Here is a 6,694-nt window from a genome sequence, read left to right as displayed (position 1 = left end):
AAACATGTTTATACAAATACTAATGTTACAGTTACTAGGTCGATGTTTTTAGGATAAATTATTTTTGCTGTTATTACAGCAAAATTGGCAATTTAGCATCTTTAGAATACAATTTAATGTAAATATAAAATTAAATTGAAGCATTGAAACGAAATATTTTGTAAAACAGGCGCCTGTGCAGGAAATTGTGTAGAGGTTTAGACCGTGGCTAGCAAAGGTTTGTGTGGGTGTTGGGGTGAGGGTGGGGGTCGGGTCATGTTTCCCTGGAAAACACATTAAAAAAGAACAATATAGCATGTGGGGGGAGGTACTGTATGCTGATCGGAATATTACCTAATATATATATTTTTTTATTTAACTATTAAAATGGTGTTACTGCCACACACAATTCTTTATAAAAACTGTAGGTGTGTTTCTATGAAGTTATGCTAATTAATGTGAGGCGAGATGGCAGCTTTAAAAAACAGGAAGAAAATGTCCATGCAAGAAACAACCAAAACAATGTAATTGTGGGTGAGAGCTTGCTAGTCATAATGTATTTGGGCTAGATTCACCTCCGATATTTGACACATGGTCACGCAATTTCAGCAATTAGGCCCTAATATTTATTTTTAAAAACTAAAACACATGTAACATACTAGGCAATGCCACCTTGAAGCGATGCATTATGGGATTGATAAAATGGCTGCCGCCATAACTGCTGAGACAACCCCAGTTAGGACGCCTTGCGTTCAAATGTGCTAGGGTGAAATGACTTGAAAATTCAAAGAAAACATAGAAATAGGTTCAATTTAACAACTGAATATGTGAACTCGATGCGCCGAAGTATAGAACTATATTCAAAATCCATTTGAAGTTCAGTGTTTTTCAAAGTACATTTAAAATATCACATTTCGTTATCAGTGACAAAATCGACCTTTCTGTATAATGAGCCACGTCTTAAATACCTCAAAACACTTCTAAAAGAAGCCCTTGACGTCAGACGTCGCGTTAAGACAAAACAATTATTATCATGGCCGCGACGTCATACTTTTTACGCGATGTCATTGACAGAGCTCTCTTGAAAATCGTTATTGGTGTAGTTTTAACCGAATTACACATTAAATAATTATATCTGTTGGAAAGACGATAAGACGCTGTGTATGTACATCTATTTAATATCACTGTATTTTATTGGCAAGCTGTAATATGTGTGTTGAAAAGTGAGTCATTTAAGCTGGTGGCAGATATGCAGCGCAAAGTGACGTCAAACTTTGTCATACCTACCTATGGTTAAACGTTGTCGCCGTGACACAGCGTTTATGAAGTTATTGTTTTTGTTAATGTAGTACTAAAACATTTTGTAATGTGCGTTACGTAACACTGTTAAATACACCACACATACCCTGTAACGCAACCTAACGTTCGGACCTACACCCACCCACCCCTCGAGCGTTACGTAATATTTAATGGACTCTAGGTGTATGTATCGGGAACTCAAAACAGCATGCTCGACTTTTCTGCAGGGTAGCATAAGGTCAGAAACCGAGTTTTAGTAAAGAGAGAGAAAAGAAAAGGAACGATAGAAGGAAAAGGGTTACTTCGTGCATAACTGCGCATATATATACTCATACAGATATACTCATACAAAAATACCTATATTCACACACACACACACACACACGCACACACACACACACACACACACACACACACACACACACACACACACATATATATATATATATATATATATATATATATATATATATATAATACATATATTCATACATGTAGGGCCTACACACATCTACCAGAATTATACGGCAGAGATTAAATTAAAATATTATATTTGTGCTAAATTGTAGTCTGAATTTTCTCTTCCAAACAAGCTGTTCCCATAGCTTTAGTATCCTCAAGTCTCAATGAAATAGTGTTTGCAACGTTGCCCATTCAGTATTAAATACATCTTATTTACAAGTTTTTAAAATAATATACCTTTTCATTTAAATGTTCTGTTGCAATATGCTTGCACAGCATGTTCATACTATAGATATAACATTTTATATTAATTATTAGATAGTTTTAAAAATCGCTTTTTTTATTCTTTACCAAACCAAACATTATACTAATTTTATTAAAATTAATTATAGTTCCTGTACGAGTAAATATCTTTGAATCCATACACATTTTAAAGCTATAAGAAAATTATCTATATTTATGATTTTTATACCCCTATTTTTGTAGTCCTGTGTTATTAAAGTTCGCTTTTACTTTTCTGGTTTATTCTTCCAAATACATTTTTTAAGTAATGTAGGCCTATACAGGCGTTTTATTACTTTTTCGTTTGGCTTTGGTAATACCATTAAAAGGTGTGTTAACTTCGGTATTACTACAGGTTTTAGAACCGTTACTCGCTCTAAAACAGTTAGTTTCTCACTGACCATATTTGTATTAACGTTTGCAGTTCCAGTAGTTAAGGGTCATAATTGAGTTCACCAATATGCTCTAATATGGCTGGGAATTTAATGTCAAGTAGTTTAGATTAATTTATGTCATTATGTATTAATCACACAATCTGAAAAAAACAAGAACACTTGACAACATTCACCAGGAATTTATTTTTAACTATTCCCAACTAATTAAGACAATGCAACATCATTTTGATCCAAGATGGCCGCCAATATATTAGCTTGAATAAGGAAATCATGAGTTATCGCATTTTACATCAACTGGGAAAATAATTGTTATGTTAATTATTACCTTGTATTGGCAAAGGAATTAATTTATAACAACTTTTTTTTTTTTTGGGGGGGGGGGGGGGGCAATCATTTTGGCTGGGGTTTTTTGTTTTGTTATTTTTGGATAACCTTTACATCTCGACTGAATGTAAAAGTTGTAGCGAGATTAACGGCAAGAGGTACAGTAACGGGCAAATAACCTTTGAATCATGCCCCCGGACCCCCGCCCCCCTCCCCCCAAATAACTCACGCCTTCGGCGCTCATTCAGTTACACACACACCCCCCCCCCCCCCCCCCCCCCCCCCCCCCAATAATGTCCACCATTCTACGGGCCTGCATTCCATGTTTTCAACAAATAATAATGTATACCTCAAGAACTGGATTTTCTATATCGCAAGTATTTTAATTATCGCATTCACTTTTGAATACAGATTCTGATAAAGTTATCATTTTATGAATCCAAGATTCCAAAATGGTTGCAAAAAAGAGAAAGAAATGGCTGTTTTATATGTTTAGAATAACCTAAAGCAATCATTTTGAAACAAACTGCTACGTTTTAAGGGTAAACACAATTTTTCTTCTTTAATATCTACATATAAAGTTGCATATCTACATATAAAGTTGCATATCTACATATAAAGTTGCATGATATGGACCAAGTAGATCACAGTGCTAACGTTGCTGTGATAAATGGGCATATACACGCAAATCAAAAGTTGCTAATGTTTATACGATGGGTGGCTGATGCGTTCTGAGTTTAACTACGAATGACGGAAGGAAATGTTTTATTTAACGACGCACTCAACACATTTTATTTACGGTTATATGGCGTCAGACATATAATTAAGAACCACACAGGTATTGAGAGAGGAAACCTGCTGTCACTACTTAATGGGCTACGCTTTTCGATTAACAGCAAGGGATCTTTTATATGCACCATCCCACAGACAGGGTAGTATATACCACGGTCTTTGATATACCAGTCGTGGTGCACTAGCTGGAACGAGAAATAGTCCAATGGGCCCCCCGACGGGGATCGATCCCACACCGACTGCGCATTCAGCGAACGCTGTACCGCTGGACTACGTCCCGTTCCTAACTACGAACGCTATATAGTACGCCCGTGACAGTTTGCATGCATACTTACAGGCTAGATTTGAACCAAATACACAACCTGGTCGCATATTTCTGCAGGCATCAAAGAAACTAGGTAATTTCTGTTTATGGAAATGGAGAAAATTGGCTTCTTTGCTGTCATCAAGTATCTGCAACTAAAAGAGCTAACTTCTACATAATCTGTGCGGCATTGGTGTCAACTTGGAGGATAATGCTTCGTTATGTGCAACTGTTACGACGTGCGCAGTGGAGTATTTTTATTTATAAACTAGGAAATCCCAAGTAATTTCTTTCAAACACTCTAATATATAAACGATAGAATATATTTCATTGAAATAAATTTATAAAACTTCATTCGAGATTGATATTGTATAAGGGAACTACTCTTTACAATATTTGATGTGGTGAGTATTGCTAATGAAGTTAATATCGTGGCACTGTGCCACAAATCATTAATAAGGTGAAAAGGTATGAAGAAAGCTGTTTTATAAAATCGGAGAAACTAATGTTTCGCAGCAACATCTGTTGCTTTTATAATTGTGATATGATAAGTTTTAACATTAAAATCCATCACAGGTTTGTGGGCCACGCTATTGGAAAATCCTAGATTTGCGCTTGCCTATTAAACCATACATGTAAATCGCCAACAAATATTTTTAAATGTCCCCTTTATGCAACATTGAAAACAATCGGATACCCCATCCCAATTAAAACAGCGCATGCGTTATATATACAGTAAATCATACATAACTTTGGCATCACGCGTTTTATATGTCTATAACTTATACGAATTATATAACAGATTACCGAACACATTTTGATATTTCTATATATGTTAATAAACGTTTTCACTAGTTAGATATATTTTGAAACAACTCGTAAAACATAGGCGTCGGAACATGGCGGTAAATGGGAGGGACATTACACGTGACGTCATATATCAATAATTATGAATATAGAAACATAATTTAAATTGTTTGTAATCAATCGTTAACTGTTGGTTATAAATAATAATTATATACAATTATAATTTTGTGGGTTGAATGATGGAAATACATAGTACAACGTACTCAGGTTAGTACATTTTGCGCGAATATCTGTATCGATTTTGCTCCAGCACTAGCGGGGGGAGAGAGCAGTTGCTCCTCCTGCCAAACACGCCCACGTCTCGTACGCCTATGCTTCTGAACATGCATCATGATTGCCATTTGTGATATGTTGTGTGATTGATAATGTTGTGCCATGGAAACATACATGACTTGATGTGGATGACTGGTTGTGATATATGTTATCAAGGTTTCCAGTGGTGAACAGTTCCTCTCTGAGGGTTGAAGGACAGACACTGCCATCATTCTCATATATGTTGATTACTATGTTAGCTAATAATGTTTTAACATAATGTATGTCACACCAATGGATTCCTTGACCTCAAAAACATAGGTGACAAATAAATGTTATGAACTTCTCTTTTTGTTTTAAATTATCACCACGAAGATTTATGCTATAATATTTCACAATTGTGTTCTGTTGGATTCCTTGACCTCAAAAAAAACCCATAGGTGCAGATACCAAGATCATAGCAATCACAACACTTGGAGCCGTTTTATGGGGGAAACGTGTTTTGTGGCGGCCATTTTGAATTTTCACTTGTCGGCAGGAACCGATGGAGTCACGTCGTGGTTCCCGCAATTTGTGAAATTAACATACCCCCCCCCCCCCCCCCCCCCCCCCCCAGGATAAACTTTCACGCGTCTTTCCAAAAGTCCACACCTGGCCTCAGATTACAGTTATCTTCCCATTTGGTTGTCCAAAATTCGGAAGTTTCACCGCGCAAGTAGTCTGCTGTTTGACTGTGATTATTTCATGGCAGACAGCTATGAAGTGGCAACTGTTTGACTGAAATGACAGGGGATAGCATGCAGTTTGTAAACATGTGTAACTTGTTGACATTGAAGACTTGTTTGTGGTAATTCCGGCCCATGCAAAAGTAGTGCTTTTTGTGTAAAATGGGTGTACTCCGGCCTGGTTTAGAGGGTGTGTCTGTTTAAACCAATATGCTGGGAGATAGAGCTGGACAACAGGGGTTGTCCTTTTCAGGGTATGTGTCCCCCAAGCAGGCAAAGGTACATACAAAACTTCACGGGCCTGCTGATATTAATAAAAATGTTATAGCCACTAAGGCTATATAGAAACATATAGCGAAATTAATTGTGGTCTGAGGCCACCTCGGTCGCATATCCGCCCCACTATAAGTTTAAAGGCACTCAAGCACCAAACATATCTAAATAATGAGTTAGTGGCTTGTTTGGAATCTTCTTAAGCAAAAACAAACACTAATGAAATTTAGGGTTTATTTGAAGAATAAAAGGTAACACACTGGAACACATAACGACAATACAACGGATAACAATCGTAAACCATCTTAATATAAAGCAAGTCGTAGCTTGTTTATTGGAATACCTATATAAGATACAAGCAATATTACGTTGTATTTTTATTTAAATAAATGACAAAAGGTTCAACTTTTGTCTCAAGTAGATGATAATTAATAGACTTTTCAATGTTAATTTTTGAATAACATTTAAAAAACAATAATGGAAATTTAAAAAATTCATAATTTCCAAAATATCACTGTTAGTTTGTGAACCTTACGAACGTCGTCGCGAAAATAAAAATCGAAAACTATCTCAATTTAATCTTTACTTGTTTATTAAGATGTCTACATACGAAAAAGACAAACACTATTAATGCGATGGTTCTAAGTTACTTGTCATTGTTTCCAACGAACATACATTTGTTGATGGCCGAAATGACAAAGTAAACATATTTCGCTATTTTGAATATTAGTGTCTGTAAA

Source organism: Gigantopelta aegis, chromosome 12 (genome assembly GCF_016097555.1).
Source record: "Gigantopelta aegis isolate Gae_Host chromosome 12, Gae_host_genome, whole genome shotgun sequence".
NCBI classification, from domain to species: Eukaryota; Metazoa; Mollusca; class Gastropoda; order Neomphalida; family Peltospiridae; genus Gigantopelta; species Gigantopelta aegis.
The sequence above is the reverse complement of the archived record's forward strand: the minus strand, read 5'-3'. Positions refer to the sequence as shown.